Source organism: Ranitomeya variabilis, chromosome 3 (genome assembly GCF_051348905.1).
Source record: "Ranitomeya variabilis isolate aRanVar5 chromosome 3, aRanVar5.hap1, whole genome shotgun sequence".
Lineage (NCBI taxonomy): Eukaryota > Metazoa > Chordata > Amphibia > Anura > Dendrobatidae > Ranitomeya > Ranitomeya variabilis.
Genome location: NC_135234.1, coordinates 633,920,989 through 633,944,033, shown reverse-complemented (window position 1 = coordinate 633,944,033; position 23,045 = coordinate 633,920,989).

Genomic DNA, 23,045 nt, shown 5'->3' with positions numbered 1-23,045 from the left:
ACGAGTTTTTTTGTGGCATTGGCGCTGGTGTATGGGAATCCTGATGGCGTGTTTCTAGACTCCGTAAGATCAAGCAAGGAGGCCGGCCGGCTGAGGAGTACTACTCAGAGTTTAGGAGATGGGCCACTGACACGCAATTGAATTACCCTGCCCTTAGGAGCCATTTTTGTCAGGTCAGCTAGGCTTCAGGATACTCTGGTGCAGTGTGCTACTCCTGGGTCATTGGAGGCGGCCATGGCTCTTGCTATCCGGGTGGATAGATGCCTCAGGGAGAGACATACGCCAAATCTTCCACCAGCACCAGTGGGTCTGTCTAGGGAGGAGGACACACTGATGCAGATAGATGAACCCATGCAGGTGGGAGGAATGTCTTCTCAGACTAGGTTGCATGCTTTTTGCTGTGGAATGGGGGCATGTTTCTACTGTGGTCTTATGGGTCATTACATCAATATAGACCTGCCCAGCTTGCTCCAAAGTATCTTCACCATCTCAAAAGCCGCAATCCCCTGGTTGTGTGGAGGGAGGCGACTAGGGTGTATATATTTCCTCCATCTTTTCGTCTTAGTGTACCATTCCTGCTGAAGTGGTGGGTGGCGGAGTTACTGAGACTGTACCGGTGCTTGTTGATAGTGGAGCAGGAGTCAAATTGGTGGATTATCACTTTGTCCAGACCCAATGTCTGACGGGTAGGACGAGACCCCCAAGCGTTCAGGCAATTGACTCTGTCCCACTCAGCCAGGGGAGGGTGACCCAAGTCATAGATAATATAAACTTATGTATAGGGACTCTTCATGAAGAGTCCCTGTTGTGCTACGTCATGGAAGGTATGCCAACTCAGATGGTCTTAGGCCTTCCTTGGTTGAAAAAAACAATCCAGTCATAAATTGGCGGTCCAAGGAAGTAGTCAGATGGGACCAGTCGTGTAAGGACTGCTGCCTGGTAGCTACAATCTCTGCCATCCTTCTCCAACCTACCCCTTCTTCTCCGGTGGAGGCAGCTGAGGTGCTGCCAGGGAGTAGGGGCAAGACTCAACACTCACCACAAGTAAACCCTGAGTCTCGGTGTCTTCTCAGGAGGAGGGATCAGGGGAAGGTGGTGATTCCCTCTGTGTGTAGTGAGGGTATGAGTTTCGTGACACAGGGGGATGCCTCTGTTGTCGGTTCCTCAAAGAGTTCACCGTCCTTTGGCAAACGCATGCGTGGATATAAACGCTCAGGTCCGGACCTGTGTGTGAATAAGTACGTGTGGGTGTCCACCAAAAACATTAGGTGGAAGTACGCAACTGGGACCTGGATTTCCAGGGTGATCGGGCCGTATCGGCTGTCAGCCATTCTCAGCCCGGGGATTTTCCAGCTGGAGTTACCCCCAGTAATGCACGTACACAACATATTCCACAGGTCAGCGCTCTGGAGATTTGTTGCACCTCCGGAGCCTACGTTATTGCTATCTCCATTGGGCTGCATTTGCCGTAAACTTGAGGATCGGGTGACTGCAGAGGTGAACTCTAGTGGATAGAGGCATCCTCCTGTATGACGTTTCCAGTGAGGTCTGGTGTTGAGGGTCCAGAGGCCCCTCATTGACAGGGGGGTACTGTCACGATCCAATTTTGGATGCGTGACAGCTCTTTTTTCACTGTTTTAAATGTAGCTTTTTTCCTTTCAGAACCAGCAGGGTTAATGTTAGTTTCCCTTGTTGGAAGCCTGCTGCAACTGCAGAGTGCCTAGGTCAGCTGATGTGGGTGGTGACCACTCCAACCATCCTTTAAATGGTCACCTGATGCATCAGCTTACTATTGGTGATAGAGTTATTCTATGGAGACAAGCCGTGCAGTTGCAGCTGTATGGTGTCAGCTACTTCTGGAGTTTGGAGTCCTGTTTCGGTGTTATCTGCGGTGTGGAGCTTGGCAGCAGAGTCTGGAAGCTAAGTGTGGTGTTTTTTCTTCGTCTGTCTCGCGTTTGTCACTGTCCCCTGTGTTGTTCCATCAGCAGTGGTCAGCCTAGCGCCTTTGCCGGCCAGTGCACTAGCCAGGGCAGTGCTAGGTGACAGTGTGGGATGAGGTTCCTGACGGTGGTGGGGGGAAGGACTCATGGCATTAGGGGAGTGCACGGACAGGCTCAGGTTTGAGCAGGAGGTGACCATTCCTCAATCCCTATTTGTAGGGCCTTCCTCTCCCCTATACCATCCCATTGTGTGTTTGCTGTGCTGTCCGCTGACCCATCCCCTGTTGTGTCATTGTATTTCGTGACATTCTGCATTTTGTATTTTAACATGCAGTATTTAATAAAAATATATTTTTAAGGCACATATACTCTTTTTTTTTCCATTGTTAGTATTTAACCTAGTTTTTAGAGTTGTGCACACTTGCTATTTCTCAATGTTTCCGGGTATTTGTTGTTTAGCCAATGGAAAGAACCAGATTGGCCTAAGGCGTTGAAAAACGTAATGATATAAGGTACCAAACACCTACAGTGAAACATGGTGGTGGCAATATCATGGTTTGGGCTGCTTTTCTGCATCTGCCACTGGCCCTCTGCATATAACTGATGGAAATATAAATGTTAATATGTACAAGGATATACTGGAGAATGTAATGCTGCCACATGGTAAAACCAAAGTAGGCAGGGGCTGGAAGTTCCAGCAAGGCAATGATACTAAGCACACATCCATGTTAGTAAAAAATTGGCTAGCAAAAGAAAATGTTTGCCTGTTGCAATGGCCAAGCCAATCACCTGATTTAAACCCTATTGAGCACCTTTGGGATGAGTTAGGGCGACGAGTTGGGGCCCATACCCATAGCAATAAAGATGAACTGAGTGAAATGAAAATGGAATGAAGCAAGATCCATCATGATGTCTTGAATACCCTAGTGTCTTCCATGCCCACTGGTATCGTGCAGTATTTAAAGCAAGATGTCATGCTAAAAAATACAAAGTTATGGCATTGTAAACAATTAATTACTCTCTATGTTGTGATCAATAAATATTATATGCAAAACTTTTGGCAGTCAGATTTCTTCAATTAAATGACCAAACCTATATTCTAAAGCATTTTGGTTAAAATTAAGGTCTTGTGTCATGACAACTTCATACACTTACAATTCATCACCAGGAAAATGGCATCACAACAGCTAGGCAGAAGTAATCACACTTAAAAAAACAAACAAAAAACTTTGGGTCACTACTGTGGTAATATTAGTATTGTGTTTAGTTTTTTTTTTTATTAATGATCAGTATTGTAATATTTGGTCACTCTGTGGTGGTAATATGTGATCTGGTCATGGTGTGCCAGTATTTTTCCTTTTTATGTGGTATTATTCGATCACTATGTGGTGGTAATATATGTTCCGGCCATGGTGTGGTGGTATTTATTCCTTGTATGTGATATTATTAAGTCACTATGTGTTGGTAATACAGTATGTTGTCCGACCATAGTGTATTTGTCCATTGTATGTTGTATTATTGGTCATTTAAAAAAATGTATGTGACACATCCCCTTAAAGAAAAATTAAAAGATACAGTACAGACCAAAAGTTTGGACACACCTTCTCATTTAAACATTTTTCTATATTTTCATGACTATGAAAATTGCACATTCACACTGAAGGCATTAAAACTATGAATTAACACATGTGGAATTATATACTTAACAAAAAAGTGTGAAACAACTGAAATTATGTCTTATATTCTAGGTTCTTCAAAGTAGCCACCTTTTGCTTTGATGACTGCTTTGCACACTCTTGGCATTCTCTTGATGAGCTTCAAGAGGTAGTCACCGGGAATGGTTTTCAGTTCACAGGTGTGCCCTGTCAGGTTTAATAAGTGGGATTTCTTGCCTTATAAATGGGGTTGGGACCATCAGTTGTGTTGTGCAGAAGTCTGGTGGATACACAGCTGATAGTCCTACTGAATAGACTGTTAGAATTTGTATTATGGCAAGAAAAAAGCAGCTAAGTAAAGAAAAAAGAGTACCCATCATTACTTTAAGAAAAGAAGGTCAGTCAGTCCGAAAAATTGGGAAAACTTTAAAAGTGTCCCCAAGTGCAGTTGCAAAAACCATCAAGCGCTACAAAGAAACTGGCTCACATGAGGACCGCCCCAGGAAAGGAAGATCAAGAGTCACCTCTGCTTCTGAGGATAAGTTTATCCGAGTCACCAGCCTCAGAAATCGCAGGTTAACAGCAGCTCAGATTAGAGATCAGGTCAATGCCACACAGAGTTCTAGCAGCAGACACATCTCTTCAACAACTGTTAAGAGGAGACTTTGTGCAGCAGGCCTTCATGGTAAAATAGCTGCTAGGAAACCACTGCTAAGGACAGGCAGCAAGCAGAAGAGACTTGTTTGGGCTAAAGAACACAAGGAATGGACATTAGACCAGTGGAAATCTGTGCTTTGGTCTGATGAGTCCAAATTTGAGATCTTTGGTTCCAACCACCGTGTCTTTGTGCGACGCAGAAAAGGTGAACGGATGGACTCTACATGCCTGGTTCCCACCGTGAAGCAAGGAGGAGGAGGTGTGGGGGTGCTTTGCTGGTGACACTGTTGGGGATTTATTCAAAATTGAAGGCGTACTGAACCAGAATGGCTACCACAGCATCTTGCAGCGGCATGCTATTCCATCCGGTTTGCATTTAGTTGGACCATCATTTATTTTTAACAGGACAATGACCCCAAACACACCTCCAGGCTGTGTAAGGGCTATTTGACCAAGAAGGAGAGTGATGGGGTGCTACGCCAGATGACCTGGCCTCCACAGTCACCAGACCTGAACCCAATCGAGATGGTTTGGGGTGAGCTGGACCGCAGAGTGAAGGCAAAAGGGCCAACAAGGGCTAAGCATCTCTGGGAACTCCTTCAAGATTGTTGGAAGACCATTCCTGGTGACTACCTCTTGAAGCTCATCAAGAGAATGCCAAGAGTCTGCAAAGCAGTCGTCAAAGCAAAAGGTGGCTACTTTGAAGAACCTAGAATATATGACGTATTTTCAGTTGTTTCACACTTTTTTGTTAAGTATATAATTCCACATGTGTTAATTCATAGTTTTGATGCCTTCAGTGTGAACGTACAATTTTCATAGTCATGAAAATACAGAAAAATCTTTAAATGAGAAGGTGTGTCCAAACTTTTGGTCTGTAGTGTACCTAAAAAGAATATTGTTTTTTTTTTTTTTTTTAATTCGTTTATTAGTTGCAAAATAAATCATACAATACACACATTTGCATTCGTATCCATCATTATCCATTATAACATAAAATGCAAATACTTACAATGCATCATCACGTCTAGAGTATTACAAGAGTAACAAATGGTGCATGTCGATCACTAGTATCCTATTGTATAACCTTAACCAGGGCCGTATTTGCCACTAGGCACTCGAGGGCACGTGCCTAGGGCGGCGACATTGCGGGGGGCGGCACCTGAGCAAGGTTTTTTTTTTTTTAAGTCCCAGGTCACAAACGCGCATATTCATGACCTTTAATTAGCGATACCACCTGACCACTCACACTCAGGAAGATGGCGCTGCGGCGGGACAGAGCCAGAGGGATTTCGGGTGGGACAGCTGACAGGTGAGTATGGGCCCCCCCTTCTAATACTCACCTCTCCTGGTTCCTGCAGCAGCTGCAGCGTCTTCACCGCTCTCTGACTCTGCGACGTCTCAGGGCAGAGGGTGCGATGACGTCATCACTGCGCGCTCAGCCTCTCTGTCCTGAGCGTTGCAGAGCCGGAGAGACGCTGAGTGCACCGGACCTGCGATGGGAACGGGAGGTGAGGATTTTACTTTTTTTTTTCTTTATGTCTGACAGACCCTGGGGCAATGCTGGCCACTGGGGCAGATTGCTGGACACACTGGGGCAATGCTGGCCACTGGGGCAGATTGCTGGACACACTGGGGCAATGCTGCACACTGGGGCAGATTGGTGGACACACTGGGGCAATGCTGCACACTGGGGCAGATTGCTGGACACACTGGGGGCAATGCTGGACACACTGGGGCAGATTGCTGGACACACTGGGGGCAATATGTTGGACACACTGGGGCAGAATGCTGGACACACTGGGGGCAATATGCTGGACACACAGGCAGATTGCTGGACACACTGGGGCAGATTGCTGGACACACTGGGGGCAATGCTGCACACTGGGGCAAATTGCTGGACACACTGGGGGCAATATGCTGGACACAAGGGGGCAGAATGCTGGACACACTGGGGCAGATTGCTGGACACACTGGGGGCAATGCTGCACACTGGGGCAGATTGCTGGACACACTGGGGGCAATGCTGGACACTGGGGCAGATTGCTGGACACACTGGGGGCAATATGCTGGACACTGGGGCAGATTGCTGGACACACTGGGGGCAATGCTGCACACTGGGGCAGATTGCTGGACATACTGGGGCAGATTGCTGGACACACTGGGGGCAGTGCTGGACACACTGGGGCAGATTGCTGGACACACTGGGGGCAATATGCTGGACACACTGGGGCAATATGCTTGACATACTGGGGCAGATTGCTGGACACACTGTCTGGGGGCAATGCTGGACATACTGGGGCAGATTGCTGGACACACTGGGGGTAATATGCTGGACACACTGGGGCAGATTGCCGGACACACTGGGGCAGATTGCTGGACACTCTGTCCGGGGGCAATACTGGACACAGTGGGGCAATATGCTGGACACACTGGGGCAGATTGCTGGACACACTGGGGCAGATTGCTGGACACACTGGGGACAATATGCTTGACATACTGGGGCAGGTTGCTGGACACACTGGGGGCAGGACTGGAGGCATGGACAGAATGTAGATACGGGGCATGATTGGAGACACGGGGCAGAATGAAAGACATGGGGCAGGATGGATATGATAGAGACAGATGGGGCAGGATGGGGAGATCATATGGGGTAGAATGGATACTCATGAGGGCAGGATGCGAGAACATATGGCTGGAGCCAGGAATGAGATAAACGGGGCCAGGATGGGGAATATTATTACCATAGGGGCTAATTAAGGGATATTCTTACTGCAGTGATGTATTTATTTTATTTTTTGAGTATACTGTTTTAAATGGGGGGGGGGCGGTCCTGTTACTGTGTAGAGTGACACTGTCGCCTTTTTTTCTTCATGTGGTGTAATGTAGAAGTTGTGAAAAATTAAGTAATGTGTTCTGCAAGCAGAGCTTGAGATAACTGTGTTATTTCCTGCAGAAACGAGTCCTGGCTGGAAGAAATGATGGCGGTCTGTGCTGGATGAAAGATGAAGGACTTCACCTAGAGACGTCACTGGTGAGTATGGAGTATCATGTGTGGCCAATGGCCATTATACAGTATGGAGCATCATGTGTGGCCATTATACAGTATGGAGCATCATGTGTGGCCATTATACAGTATGGAGCACTGTGTGGCCATTATACAGTATGGAACATCATGTAGGGCCATTATACAGTATGTGGAGCCCTGCGTAGCCATTATACAGTATGGAGCACTGCGTAGCCATATTTTTTGGGGGTTTTAATTATTGTATATGAAACAGTGTGGTCAGAAGTGCTAAATGGCTGTGGTTGGGACTTGGATATGGGTGTGATTAGTTGTGAAATGGGTGTGGTCAGAAGCGTGGCCTAAGATTTGCCGCGGCGCACTACGTGCGCCACAACCTTTAGACCTTTTTCCCTTCTTCAAAAGTTGGGAGGTATGGTACCGCATTTCCCAGATCACAGCAAGTGCTGCAAATACCATAGGGAATGAACGAAAACAAACGCAGTCTTGCCGTAAGTGATCCGTTACACAGCAGATGCAGAAAAACTGCCCAATCTGCTGCAAAAGGCGACTTTCACAACAGCGATTCTTGCCAAAAGTCTATGCAGATAGTGTCATACTCACCAATGGGGGAGGCAGCACTAAAAGTGCCTAGGGCAGCAGAAACTCTAAATACGGCCCTGACCTTAACTACATTAACTACTAAAAGAATGCCGCCAAAATAAAATTCCGTATAAATTTCACCCTGTAAGCAATGCCCCCAAAACCACGGACCCTACTTCTTACATGTATATTAAATTGTTATAGATTATAGAGTGTGGTGGGAGGAGTTCCATCTGCCCCATATTTTCTCAAATTTATCTGGACATCCTCTATTCTGATATAATGTCCATTCATACGGGATAATTGAGTTCACTAAATCAACCCAAGCTCTAAGAGATGGGCAAGAACCACCCATCCATCGCAGCGCCAGTACCTTTCGCGCCATAAACAGTGTCTCTCGCAGAAAGATCCCAGTGTAGTGATCCCAGGTTTCCGCATCCCACACCCCAAATAAACAGATCAATGGCTTAAGTGGGACAGGCATCGACAACAAGGATGTCAATAATGTCGTCACCTCTTTCCAATAATGAAAAATAACAGGACATCTCCAAGTCATATGAATGAAATCCGCATCACTGGAATGACATCTCAGACAATCTGATGAATGGAGATGACCCATTTTAAAAAGGCAAGTCGGGGTCAGATAGGATTGGTATATAATGTACAATTGAGTCATCCTATTATTGATTGATGGGGAAACTTTAGTTGGAGATTCCAAAATATCGTCCCATTCTTCCCCCAGTGTATCCGGAAGAAGCCCCTCCCATTTCCCCCTAATAGAATCTATAATAGACCCCCCTCCTATGGATAACAGATAGGTATATAAAGAGGAAATAAGTCCTTGAGGACCTTGCGAATTGAGAATTCCTATTAAAGGTAAAGATGAAATAGCTCGACCTGTACCCATATTCCGCATGTGCGATTGAAAGGCTGATCTTAATTGTAAATAGCGGAAAAATTGAGACCTCGGGATATTGTAAGTATTTTGTAATTGTTCAAAGGAGGTAAAAATCCCCTGGTTATGTATATTACCTACTGAGAGAACACCATGTGATATCCAAAATTCCGTGGACGGGTGGCCCAATAATCCCGGAAAATAACTGTTATTCCACAATGGCATTTCCGCTGCTATATCAACAGATTTAGTTATTTTTTTAATTTGCCTCCATATTGTTCGTGCCAACCGGAGCAGAGGCAGCAGACGAGGAACACCAACCCTCTCCAGTTCTAGAAACCCCAATGGACAATCAATCCGGGCAGAATAAAGCAAATGGCTCTGAGAGTTAGGAAGAGAGTTATTGGGCATCCATTTATTTATCATTTTAGCCTGCCCGGCAAGATAATATAAGTAGAAGTCCGGCAAAGCCGCCCCGCCCCCCTGTTTCGGTCTCTGCAGAGCAGATAGCCTAAGTTTAGGCCTGGTTTTCCCCCATATGAAAGATGTAGTTAGGGAATTTAGAGTCGCAAAGAGGGATTTAGGTATTGGGACAGCACTGTGTTGAAAGCAGTAACTTAATTTGGGGAGCAGTATAATTTTGATCAGTTTGATACGACCAGCTACAGAAAGCGGGAGTTTATCCCAGGTAGCAAATTTGGATTTAACCAGATCCAATAATGGGTAGATATTAAATTGTAAATCAAGTTGACTATGTTGAGACATATGGATTCCCAGATATTTGAAATTGGAGACGATGGGCAACGACGAGAGAGTTTCGATACGTGACATTAGGGTATGTGAAAGAGGCATTAGGGCAGACTTATCCCAATTTATATAAAGACCGGAGAATTTGCTAAATTTGTCTATAATCGTTATTAATTTTGGTAACGTATCCTCTGTTTGATCCATAAACACCACCATATCATCAGCATAAAGACCAATAATGTCTACTCGATCCACAATGTGTATCCCCTTGATGTCAATGGAGGACCTCATTCGTATTGCCAAAGCCTCTATCGCCAAGGCAAATAGAGCAGGGGAAAGAGGGCATCCCTGGCGAGTTCCTCTATGTAACGAAAAAGGCTCAGATATTGAGCCATTCACAACCATACGCGCCCTGGGTTTCGCATATAATGTACCTATCCCTCTCACAAATTTGTCCCCAAAACCGTACCTCCGCAAACATGCAGAGAGGAAGGACCACTTAAGGGAATCAAAAGCTTTGGCTGCGTCCAGCGATGCCAATGCCCATTTATTATCTGACTCCAGAGAGCTATATTGGATGACCGACTGAACCCGCCTAATATTGATGGAAGTACTTTTCCCAGGCATAAAGCCAGTTTGGTCTGGGTGTATAAGATCTAATATGATCGTATTCAGCCTGGTAGCCAGAATTTTAGTAAAGATTTTATAATCTACGTTCACTAGAGAGATTGGTCGATACGATCCACAGTCTAGAGGATCCTTCCCCTCTTTCCTGAGCACAATAATGTTGGCATCATAAAACGTTTCAGGCACAGACTCTCCCTCCCATATTCCCCTGAGTACCTTCAATAGAAGCGGTGCCAACTTATCTCGGTATTTTCTGTATAGCTCAATGGGAAAGCCATCAGGTCCCGGGGCCTTCCCAGTAGCTATGTCCGCTATAGCATGTTCCACTTCCTCCAAAGTAAACTCAGGTTCCATAAAGGCTTGTTGGGATGGGCTCAGCGAGGGGAACGTTATATCTGATATGTAATCCAGACATTCACAGACATCAAAACTGCTACTAGATTTATATAATGATTTATAATAATCGTGAAAACATTGAAGTATTTCATCAGTAGAGGATACTAATGAGCCATCAAATACACGGATCTGTAATATTGTATTGGAGGTGTTATGTTGGCGTACTAAGAAAGCCAGGAGTGTACTGGCCTGATTCCCCAGCTCAAAGTATGACTGACGGGTGAAAAATAATTTGCGTTTCGACTTAACGTCTGCATGTTGGGTATACAACGTCTGGGAAGTAAGCCATTCAACCCTGTTACTGCTAGTCTGATTTGCTGTATATGTGGCCTCCGAATCCTTTAATCGCTGCTCTATCTCATCATCCTCCCCCGCCGTTACCCTTTTAATGTAAGAGATTGTAGAGGACGAGCACCCCCTCAAGTATGCCTTGAGGGTATCCCAAAATAAACCAAGATTCTGGGGTTCCGGATGTGTTAAAATGAAACAATTTAACTGGTCGATCGTCCTATCACTAGAATCTATTAATTTCAACCAGAAGGGGTTTAATTTCCAGGATCTATTATTATTGGACTGCCCATATTTAAGTTTAAGAGTTACCGGACTGTGGTCCGAAATCCCCCTATTGCCATGTTCAACACTATCCACCCACAATGCCAAGCCACTAGATCCAAATATATAGTCTATACGAGATAAAGATTGCTTAGTAGATGAGTGGCAAGTAACCCCCTAACCTCTGGGTGACTCATTCTCCATAAGTCCAGCCAACCACTGCCATCCATAAACAGTGCCAATTGGGAAGGGGACTGAGGTAAAGACTCCCCGGACACTGTGTCATCCAATCTCAATCTGTCCATGAAATGATCCATGACTAGATTAAAGTCACCCACACAAATAACATAGCATCCGGATATTTTAAGGAGAAGCCCAATGCCATACGGAGAACCGACATGTTAGCGGGGGTAGGGTTATAAACACACAATATCACATATTCACGCGAATTAAGAAATGCATGCACAAAGACAAAACGGCCCTCAGGATCTCGCCGTGCTTCCCTGGCCTCCCATCTAACCTCCCTGTGTATCAACAGAGAGACCCCTCTTGAGTAGCTAGTATGAAATGCATGGAGAGACCATTGTACCCATGGCTTTTGCATACACTGTATCCCTAGTCAGGTGTGTCTCCACTAATGCCACAACATGAGGATGGTATCTTTTGATCTGCGAAAATACCTTGATTTTCTTCCGAGGAGTCTTAATACCCCGTATGTTCCAGGTCATACATATAATTTCAGACCCCATATTTATATATAAAAGGAAAAATAATATATATCATTATTATTCGGACGTGGTTCAGAGACATAACACAGAGTAAAAAATTAGTATTGGCGGTAACCGTACACATCAAACAATCAAAACTGGTACATAAAACCAAACCAAGCAAAACTTGAACAATGGAGGAGCATGTTTCCATACTCCAACAGTCAAATAGAAAAGGGGATACCTTCACTGAATTCAGTGTCCGGTATTGTTGACATCTTTCGCACTCATACGAAGAGCTCTCTTTATATTGCCGTTAGAGAAAGAACTCAGATTAGGAGTCTTTCATATTGGACCCCCTGTGAGACCGCAACCATTCGGCTACCTCCACTGGGTCTGTAAAGAATAAAGAGGAGCCCTCATGGACAATGCGGAGCCAGGCTGGATAAAGCATAAAATAGATGATATTCTTATCTCTTGAGTTGTTTCTTGATATCCATAAATCGTGCTCGCTGCTTTTGGAGTTCCATGGAGAAGTCCGGAAAAATCGATATAGTAGCACTGTTGAATTTGATGGGGCCCTTCTGCCGCGCCAGGCGAAGAATAACATCTCTATCTCTGCAATTGAGGAGGCGTGCCAGAAAAGGTCGAGGTGGAGTTCCAGGGGGAAGAGGTCTCGTTGAGACCCTATGGGCCCTCTCCACTGAGAATGTTGAGGAGAATCCGTCCCCCAGGGAGGTCTTAAGCCAGTCTTCCAGAAATTGCTCAGGTTGCTGACCCTCCGAACGCTCCGGGAGACCGATAATTCGAATATTGTTGCGAAGCAGTCTGTTTTCCAAATCATCTGCCTTTTGTTTCCAAGCGTTTACGGAGCCAGCAGCTTTTGTCAGTTTAGCCTCCATAGGAGTGATAGTATCTTCTATATGAGACACTCTGATTTCAACCTCCGAAATACGCCCTCTCATAGCTTGCATGTCATGCCGCAAACGACCCACCTCAGTATGCACATCCTCTATTTTTTCCGTAAGAGATGATCTAGTGAGGGAGATAGCCTGCATTAACTGCTCGGATGCCTGTTTAAGAGTCAGTTCGTCTTGTTCTCCCTCCTCGTTACTATCAGAAGGACGGCCCTTGCGCTGGGCCGGTGCAGAGTTGTTTCTGAGAGTGCGCACATTATCAGGGGGATCATCCCTGGCGTATTTCCTTAGTTTATCAGCAGCCCCTGCTTCTTTAGAGTGTTGCATGGTAGGCAGTTAAAAGGACTCCACAAAGTAATCACAATTGTAGTTATAGATAAACCGAGCCCTAATTTCAGGTCCCGTATAATTAAGTACTGGACTGTACTCCAAAGAGGTCACTGGACTGTCAGGTAATGAGGGTTATAAAGGTAGTCGTTTTAATGTTCACCTGGGCTCTATATATCTGAGCGGGCTCTCAGTCTCCACAGGGGGGAGCAGCAGGGGGGGGTTAATCCCCCTAATGTTATGGCGCTGGTAAATGAAGTGTCTGTCTGATAGGGGGGGCGCAGGGCCCAATTTCTCAGGGCACACACCACACCACCCCTTTATTTCCTCAAATATGTGCTCACCTTCCAAGCAGCACCGCATGTAGGATAAGGAGTGCCGCATACCTTACTGTTAGGGCACGCGCTATATTAATGGCCACTGCTCCCCGCAGGCACCGCCTGTTGTGAATTCTGTTCTTGAACTCCCTCCTGTGGTTATGAATGGTACTTCGGCGAGTTCTGTCCATGGACTCCCTCTGGTGGCTGTGAGTGGAGCTGCTGGTTCTGAGGTTCCTTCTCCAGCTGATCTCGTTTAGGCCTTGGCTGGCTGCTCTGTTTAACTCCAGTCAGATCGTTACCTGATGCCAGCTGTCAATGTCCTAGTACTGGTTCAGTTTTCTTGGATCTTTCAGATGACCTATCTGCTTCAGCAAAAGCTAAGTCCCTGCTAGCTTATTTGTTACCATTATGTTTTTGTCCAGCTTGCTATTATGATTTTTTCTTGTTAGCTGGAAGCTCTGGGATGCAGAGTGGCACCACCGCGCCGTGAGTCGGTGCGGTGCTCTCTTTTGCACACTCTGCGTGGTTTTTTGTTAAGTTTTTTATGCTGACCGCAAAGATACCTTTTCTATCCTCAGTCTATTTAGTTAAGTCTGGCCTCGTTTGCTGAAACCTATTTTCATTCCTGTGTTTGTGACTTCCATCTTAACTCACAGTTAATATATGTGGGGGGGCTGCCTATTTCTTTGGGGAATTTCTCTGAGGCAAGGTAGGCTGTATTTTCTATCTTTAGGGGTAGTTAGCTCTTAGGCTGTGAAGAGGCATCTAGGCAGACTCAGGAACGCTCCACGGCTATTTCTAGTTGTTGTGATAGGATTAGGGGTTGCGGTCAGCAAAGCTCCCACTTCCCAGAGCTTGTCCTGTATTACTAGTTTTCTCATCTGGTCATTTCTAGTGCTCCTAACCACCAGTTCAATCATAACAACCGCCGTCTCCCTCAGGTCCCTCAGCTCCTGTGCACAAGCACGGCTCTCACTGCTATGATCCGGCTACCATCAGCTCCAAGGAGGAGGAAGCCCGGCTCCAACAGAAGACGGCGCTGCGTCCTGTATCCCGGAGCGCGCACACCAAAGATGGCCGCCACTGCACGTGGAGTCTCCTGACCGCCTCGGCCTCCGCAGCTCCCTACGTCTCAGATCGTCACAGCAGCCGTCCGGAGGGCTCACAAGGCTCCTAAGATTGTGGGGTTCCAGCCCCAGTTGGTACCGCTTGTTAATCCAAGGTACAAATGGCAGGATGGGCTCAGGATATGTGGAGCTCTCACTAAGTGCGTCCTTCTTTGGCTACATAGCCACGCCCCCAGAATATTGGGTATTTGAAGAAATGTTTAGTAAGTTAGAGTAGAGTAGGGACCTGCCAAAAGCATCTACCTTGTCGTGGTGACAGCTGAAAAAATCTTTTTGCCAAATCAAAAGCTGCTGGCTATGTATGTGATATGGTGTTTGATTGGAAGTGTTAATGTGTGATTAATGAGGATGTGGTGCAGAATTGGAGTTTTTCCAAGAGTGGGCGGTGGGATTGTGGAAGGTTCGAGGGGTGGAGGCAGAGTTGAGGTGGAGCCTGTGCAGACTCTCAAGGGGGCCAGAAAATGTTGCCAGTATGAGGGCCCTGAAATTCCTGCTGGCAGCACTGTGTATATGTATATATATATATATATATATATATATATATATATATATATATATATATATATATATATATATATATTATATATATATATATAGAGAGAGAGAGAGAGAGAGAGAGAGAGAGAGAGAGATATGCTTCTCACAAAATTAGAATATCATCAAAAAGTTAATTTATTTCAGTTCTTCAATACAAAAAGTGAGTCATTACAGAGTGATCTATTTTTATTTCTGTTTATGTTGATGCTTATGGCTTACAGCCAATGAAAACCCAAAAGTCATTATCTCAGTATATTAGAATACTTTATAACACCAGCTTGAAAGATGATGTTAAAATCCGAAATGTTGGCCTACGGAAATGTATGTTCAGTAAATGCACTCAATAATTGGTGGGTGCTCCATCTGCATCAATTACTGCATGAATGCGGCGTGGCATGGAGGCGATCAGCCTGTGGCACTACTGAGGTGTTATGGAGGCCCAGGTCGCTTTGATAGCAGCCTTCAGCTCGTCTGCAATGTTTGGTCTGGTGTCTCTCATCTTCCTCTTGACAATACCCCATTGATTCTGTATGGGGTTAAGGTCAGGCAAGTTTGCTGGCCAATCAACCACAGGGACACTGTTGTTTTTAAACCAGGTATTGGCATTTTTGGCAGCGTGGACAGGTACCAAGTCCTGCTGGAGAATGAAATGTCTATCTCTTATCGGCAGAGGGAAGCATGAAGTGCTCTAAAATTTCCTGGTAGATGGCTGCGCTGACTTTGGTCTTGATAAAGCACAGTGGACCTACACCAGCAGATGACATGGCTCCCCAAATCATCAGTGATTGTGGAAACTTCACACTAGACCTCAAGCAGCTTGGATTGTGTGCCTCTCCACTCTTCCTCCAGACTCTGGGACCTTGATTTCCAAATTAAATGCAAAATTTACTTTCATCTGAAAACAACACCTTGGACCACTGAGCAACAGTCCAGTTTTTTTTCTCCTTGGCCCAGGTAAGACGCTTCTGGCATTGTCTATTGGTCATGAGTGGCCTGACACAAGGAATATGATACTTGTAGCCCATGTCCTGGATAGGCTACGTTCACATTAGCGTTGTGCGGCGCAGCGTCGGATGCAGCCGCGGCGACGCATGCGTCATGCGCCCCTATATTTAACATGGGGGGCGCATGGACGTGCGTTGTCTTGCGTTTTGTGATGCATGCGTCATTTTGGCGCAACTGTCAGGGCGCAGAGGACGCTGCATGATGCAGTTTTTTCTGCGCCAAAAATCATGCAAAAAAATGAACCCATGCGTCACAAAATGCTGCGTTTTGCATGCGTTGTGCGTTGCGTCGCCGACGCTGCGCCACACAACGCAAATGTGAATGTAGCCATACATCTGTGTGTGGTGGCTCTTGAAGCAATGACTCCAGCAGCAGTCCACTCTGTTGTGAATTTGGATTCTGGGCTCCCCCGGTGGCCGCTTGTGGAATTGGACTTGTCATCCTCTTTCCTGTTTCACCTGATTCCATCAGTAGTGGGTGTCGCTATTTAAGCTCATTTCTCTGGTGGTTTCTTGCCGGTCAACAATGTTATCTGATGCCTCTCAGTGCTTGTTCCTGCTTCTAGACAACTACTGATAAGTTGGACTTTTGTCCATGTTTTGTTTTGCCTATTTGTTCCAGTTCGCAGCTGAAGTTTTGTTACTGTGTCTGGAAAGCTCTCGTCGATCAGGGATTGCTACTCTGGCGTTATGAGTTAATGCCAGAGTTTAAGGTAATCTCTGGATGGTGTTTTGTTAGTATTTTTCTGCTGACCATGAAAGTATACTATCTGTCTTCTGCTATCTAGTAAGCGGACCTCAAATTTGCTAAGACTATTTTCCTGCTGCGTTTGTTGTTTCATCTGAACTCACCGTCATTATATGTGGGGGGCTACTGTCTTCTTTGGAATATTTCTCTAGAGGTGAGCCAGGTCTTATATTTCCCTCTGCTAGCTATTTAGGTCTTAGGCCAGAGCTGGGCATCTAGCGATTAATAGGAAATGCTACCTGGCTATTTCTAGTTGCGCGGCAGGCTTAGTTCATGGTCAGTATAGTTCCATCTTCCGAGAGCTTGTCCCTCTATAGGCTTGCTATGATCTCTGCCTGCAGAGATCATGACACCACTCCTTGTGAATCTCCCCAAAAAATTTTGAATGGCCTTTTCTTAAGGGTATGTTTCCACAGTCAGTAAACGCTGCGGGTTTGATGCTGCGTACATCTGTCAAACCCGCACCGTCCAGATGTTACAGCATAGTGGAGGGGATTTCATGAAATCCCATCTCCACTATGCATTAAAAGATGCAGGCGGCAGAGCTGCGTAACCGGACATGCGGCGCGTCTTTATAGACGGCAGCATGTCTATTTACGCTGTGGAAATGCTCCGTCCCTGCAGCGTAAATTTCCCATACACTATCATTAAATGTGGTAAAACCACATCTAATTATTAGTCACATGCCTAATAACTGCGGAAACGCAGCTTACAACACAGGCAAACTAATTTAAATAATCTCTTATCTTGTGATCGCCGGAAGTCCGCGTTCACTACAGTTCTCACGATGCCTGAGCTCACCGCGAGAACTGTTATGACCCCAATGGCAGAGGGTCTCAAAAGTACATACCAAGTCTGCAAACACAAAAAACCAGCTCATAGGGCAGTGGTAACTGGGCTGACCATATATCTAATCCTAGCACCACAAATAGCAGCAGCCGGGGAACGTGCCTACGTTGGTTCTAGACATCTCGCGCCAGCCGGAGAACTAACTAACCCTAGAAGGGAAAAGATAGGCCTTTCTTGCCTCCAGAGAAAAGACCCCAAAAGTTGGATACAAGCCCCCAACAAATAATAACGGTGAGGTAAGGAGAAAAGACAAACGTAAGAATGAACTAGATATTTAGCAAAGAGAGGCCCACTGACTAATAGCAGAATATAGTAAGATGACTTATACGGTCAGCAAAAACCCTATCAAAATTTCCACGCTGGATATTCACGAACCCCCGAACCGTCTAACGGCCCGGGGGGAGAACACCAGCCCCCTAGAGCTTCCAGCAAAATCAGGAATCACATTTAGTACAAGCTGGACAAAAAATAAGAGCAAAGCAAATAGCCAAAAAACAAGAAGCAGGACTTAGCTTAATTTTGCAAGATCCAGGACCAGCAGACAGGAGCAAACAGAAAGGAACTGATTACAACGATGCCAGGCACTGGACTGAGAATCCAGGAAGTTTATATAGCAACACCCCTGGACTAACGACCCAGGTGGGTGCCAAACTGAGGAAAGACAATCCCAGAGTCATATCACTAGTGACCACAAGAGGGAGCCAAAAAGGTCTAATTCACAACAGTACCCCCCCTTTAAGGAGGGGTCACCGAACCCTCACCAAGACCACCAGGGCGATCAGGATGAGCAGCGTGAAAGGCACGAACTAAATCGGCCGTATGCACATCAGAGGCAACCACCCAGGAATTATCCTCCTGACCATAGCCCTTCCACTTGACCAGATACTGAAGCCTCCGCCTGGAGAGACGAGAATCCAAGATCTTCTCCACCACATACTCCAACTCGCCCTCAACCAACACCGGAGCAGGAGGCTCAACAGAAGGAACCACAGGTACAACGTACCGCCGCAACAAAGACCTATGGAACACGTTGTGAATGGCAAACGACACCGGAAGATCCAAGCGAAAGGACACAGGATTAAGGATTTCCAATATCTTGTAAGGACCGATGAAGCGAGGCTTAAATTTAGGAGAGGAGACCTTCATAGGAACAAATCGAGAAGACAGCCATACCAAATCCCCAACACGAAGTCGGGGACCCACACCGCGGCGGCGGTTGGCAAAACGCTGAGCCTTCTCCTGTGACAACTTCAAGTTGTCCACCACATGATTCCAGATCTGCTGCAACCTATCCACCACGGAATCTACCCCAGGACAGTCAGAAGGCTCCACATGTCCCGAGGAAAAACGAGGATGGAAACCAGAGTTGCAAAAAAAAGGCGAAACCAAGGTAGCGGAACTAGCCCGATTATTAAGGGCAAACTCAGCCAACGGCAAGAAGGTCACCCAATCATCCTGATCTGCAGAAACAAAACACCTCAAATAAGCCTCCAGAGTCTGATTAGTTCTCTCCATTTGTCCATTAGTCTGAGGATGAAAGGCAGACGAAAACGACAAATCAATGCCCATCTTAGCACAAAAGGATCGCCAGAACCTGGAAACAAACTGGGATCCTCTGTCAGACACGATATTCTCAGGAATGCCGTGTAAACGAACCACATTCTGAAAGAACAAGGGAACCAGATCGGAAGAGGAAGGCAGTTTAGGCAAAGATACCAAATGGACCATCTTGGAAAAGCGATCACATATCACCCAGATGACAGACATTCCTTGAGACACCGGAAGATCTGAAATGAAATCCATGGAAATGTGTGTCCAAGGCCTCTTCGGGACAGGCAAGGGCAAGAGCAAGCCGCTGGCACGAGAACAGCAAGGCTTAGCCCGAGCACAAGTCCCACAGGACTGCACAAATGACCGCACATCCCGTGACAAGGAAGGCCACCAAAAGGACCTAGCCACCAGATCTCTGGTGCCAAAAATTCCCGGATGCCCTGCCAACACCGAGGAATGAACCTCGGAAATGACTCTGCTGGTCCACTTATCAGGAACAAACAGTCTGTCAGGTGGACAAGAGTCAGGTCTACCAGCCTGAAATCTCTGCAACACACGTCGCAAATCCGGAGAAATGGCTGAAAAGATTACTCCCTCTTTAAGAATACCAACTGGTTCTGCGACTCCAGGAGAGTCAGGCACAAAGCTCCTTGAAAGAGCATCAGCCTTCACATTCTTTGAACCTGGTAAATACGAGACCACAAAGTCAAAACGGGAGAAAAACAATGACCAACGGGCCTGTCTAGGATTCAGGCGTTTAGCAGACTCGAGATACATCAGATTCTTGTGATCAGTCAAGACCACCACACGATGCTTAGCACCCTCGAGCCAATGACGCCACTCCTCAAATGCCCACTTCATGGCCAGCAACTCCCGATTGCCAACATCATAATTCCGCTCAGCAGGCGAAAACTTCCTAGAGAAGAAAGCACATGGTCTCATTACAGAGCAACCAGGGCCTCTCTGTGACAAAACGGCCCCTGCCCCAATCTCAGAAGCATCCACTTCAACCTGAAAGGGAAGTGAGACATCAGGCTGGCACAAAACAGGCGCCGAAGTAAACTGGTGCTTCAACTCTTGAAAAGCTTCCACGGCTGCAGGAGCCCAGTTAGCAACATCAGAACCTTTCTTGGTCATATCCGTCAAAGGTTTAACAATGCTAGAAAAATTAGCGATAAAACGACGGTAGAAGTTAGCAAAACCCAAGAACTTCTGAAGACTCTTAACTGACGTGGGTTGAGTCCAATCATGAATAGCTCGGACCTTGACTGGGTCCATCTCCACCGCAGAAGGGGAAAAAATAAAACCCAAAAAGGGAACCTTCTGTACTCCAAAGAGACACTTTGAGCCCTTAACAAACAAAGCATTCTCACGCAAAACCTGAAACACCATCCTGACCTGCTCTACATGCGAGTCCCAATCATCAGAAAAAAACAGAATATCATCCAGATAAACAATCATAAATTTATCCAGATACTTCCGGAAGATATCATGCATAAAGGACTGAAACACTGAAGGAGCATTAGAGAGCCCGAAAGGCATCACCAAGTACTCAAAATGACCTTCGGGCGTATTAAATGCAGTTTTCCATTCATCTCCTTGCTTAATGCGCACAAGGTTGTACGCACCACGAAGATCTATCTTGGTGAACCACTTGGCACCTTTAATCCAAGCAAACAAGTCCGACAACAGAGGCAAAGGATACTGAAATTTAACAGTGATTTTATTCAGAAGCCGATAGTCAATACAAGGTCTCAAAGATCCGTCCTTCTTGGCCACAAAAAAGAATCCCGCACCAAGAGTGGAAGAGGATGGACGGATATGCCCCTTCTCCAGAGATTCCTTGATATACGAACGCATTGCGGTATGCTCAGGTAAAGACAGATTAAATAATCTTCCCTTAGGAAATTTACTACCTGGAATCAAATCTATAGCGCAGTCACAGTCCCTATGAGGAGGAAGAGCACTGGAGCTGGACTCGCTGAATACATCCTGGTAATCAGACAAATACTCAGGAACTTCCGAAGGAGTAGAGGAAGCAATAGACACCGGCGGGGAATCATCATGAATTCCCTGACAGCCCCAACTTGACACAGACATTGCCTTCCAATCCAAGACTGGATTATGGGTCTGTAACCATGGCAGACCCAAAACGACCAAATCATGCATTTTATGCAGAACAAGAAAACGAATCACCTCCCGATGTTCAGGAGTCATGCACATGGTTACCTGTGTCCAAAACTGCGGTTTATTTTCCGCCAATGGCGTAGCATCAATACCTCTAAGAGGGATAGGATTTACCAACGGCTCAAGAACAAAACCACAGCGCTTGGCAAACGACAGATCCATAAGACTCAGGGCAGCACCTGAATCCACAAACGCCATAACAGGGTAGGAGGACAATGAGCAAATTAAAGTCACAGACAAAATAAATTTAGGTTGCAAATTACCAATGGCGACAGGACTAACAACCCTAGTTAGGCGTTTAGAGCATGCTGATATAACATGTGTAGAATCACCACAGTAAAAACACAACCCATTCTGACGTCTATGATTTTTCCGTTCATTTCTAGTCTGAATTCTACCACATTGCATTAAATCAGGTGTTTGTTCAGACAACACCACCAGAGGATTCGCGGCTTTGCGCTCCCGCAAACGCCGGTCAATTTGAATAGCCAGCGCCATGGAATCATTCAGACCTGTAGGAATGGAGAAACCCACCATCACATTCTTAATGGCTTCAGAAAGGCCATTTCTGAAATTTGCGGCCAGAGCACACTCATTCCACTGAGTAAGCACGGACCATTTCCGAAATTTTTGGCAATACACTTCAGCTTCATCCTGCCCCTGAGAAATAGCCAACAAGGCTTTTTCTGCCTGAATTTCAAGATTGGGTTCCTCGTAAAGCAATCCGAGCGCCAGAAAAAACGCATCAATATTTGCCAATGCCGGATCTCCTGGCGCTAGCGAGAAGGCCCAATCCTGAGGGTCGCCCCGTAAGAAAGAGATAACAATTTTTACTTGCTGAGCTGAATCTCCAGATGAACGGGGTCTCAGAGATAGAAACAATTTACAATTATTCCTGAAATTCCTAAACTTAAATCGGTCTCCAGAGAACAGCTCAGGAATAGGTATTTTAGGTTCAGACATTGGACTACTGGTGACAAAATCTTGTATACCCTGCACACGAGCAGCAAGCTGATCCACACTTGTAATCAAAGTCTGGACATTCATGTCTGCAGCAAGCACAAGCCACTCAGAGGTAAAGGGGAGGAAAAAAGAGAGGAAAAAAATAAAAAACCTCAGACTTTCCTTTCTAGTAATCCCACTTCTGCAATGCATTAAACATTCAACCTTGGCCTAGCATACTGTTATGACCCCAATGGCAGAGGGTCTCAAAAGTACATACCAAGTCTGCAAACACAAAAAACCAGCTCATAGGGCAGTGGTAACTGGGCTGACCATATATCTAATCCTAGCACCACAAATAGCAGCAGCTGGGGAACGTGCCTACGTTGGTTCTAGACGTCTCGCGCCAGCCGGAGAACTAACTAACCCTAGAAGGGAAAAGATAGGCCTTTCTTGCCTCCAGAGAAAAGACCCCAAAAGTTGGATACAAGCCCCCAACAAATAATAACGGTGAGGTAAGGAGAAAAGACAAACGTAAGAATGAACTAGATATTTAGCAAAGAGAGGCCCACTGACTAATAGCAGAATATAGTAAGATGACTTATACGGTCAGCAAAAACCCTATCAAAATTTCCACGCTGGATATTCACGAACCCCCAAACCGTCTAACGGCCCGGGGGGAGAACACCAGCCCCCTAGAGCTTCCAGCAAAATCAGGAATCACATTTAGTACAAGCTGGACAAAAAATAAGA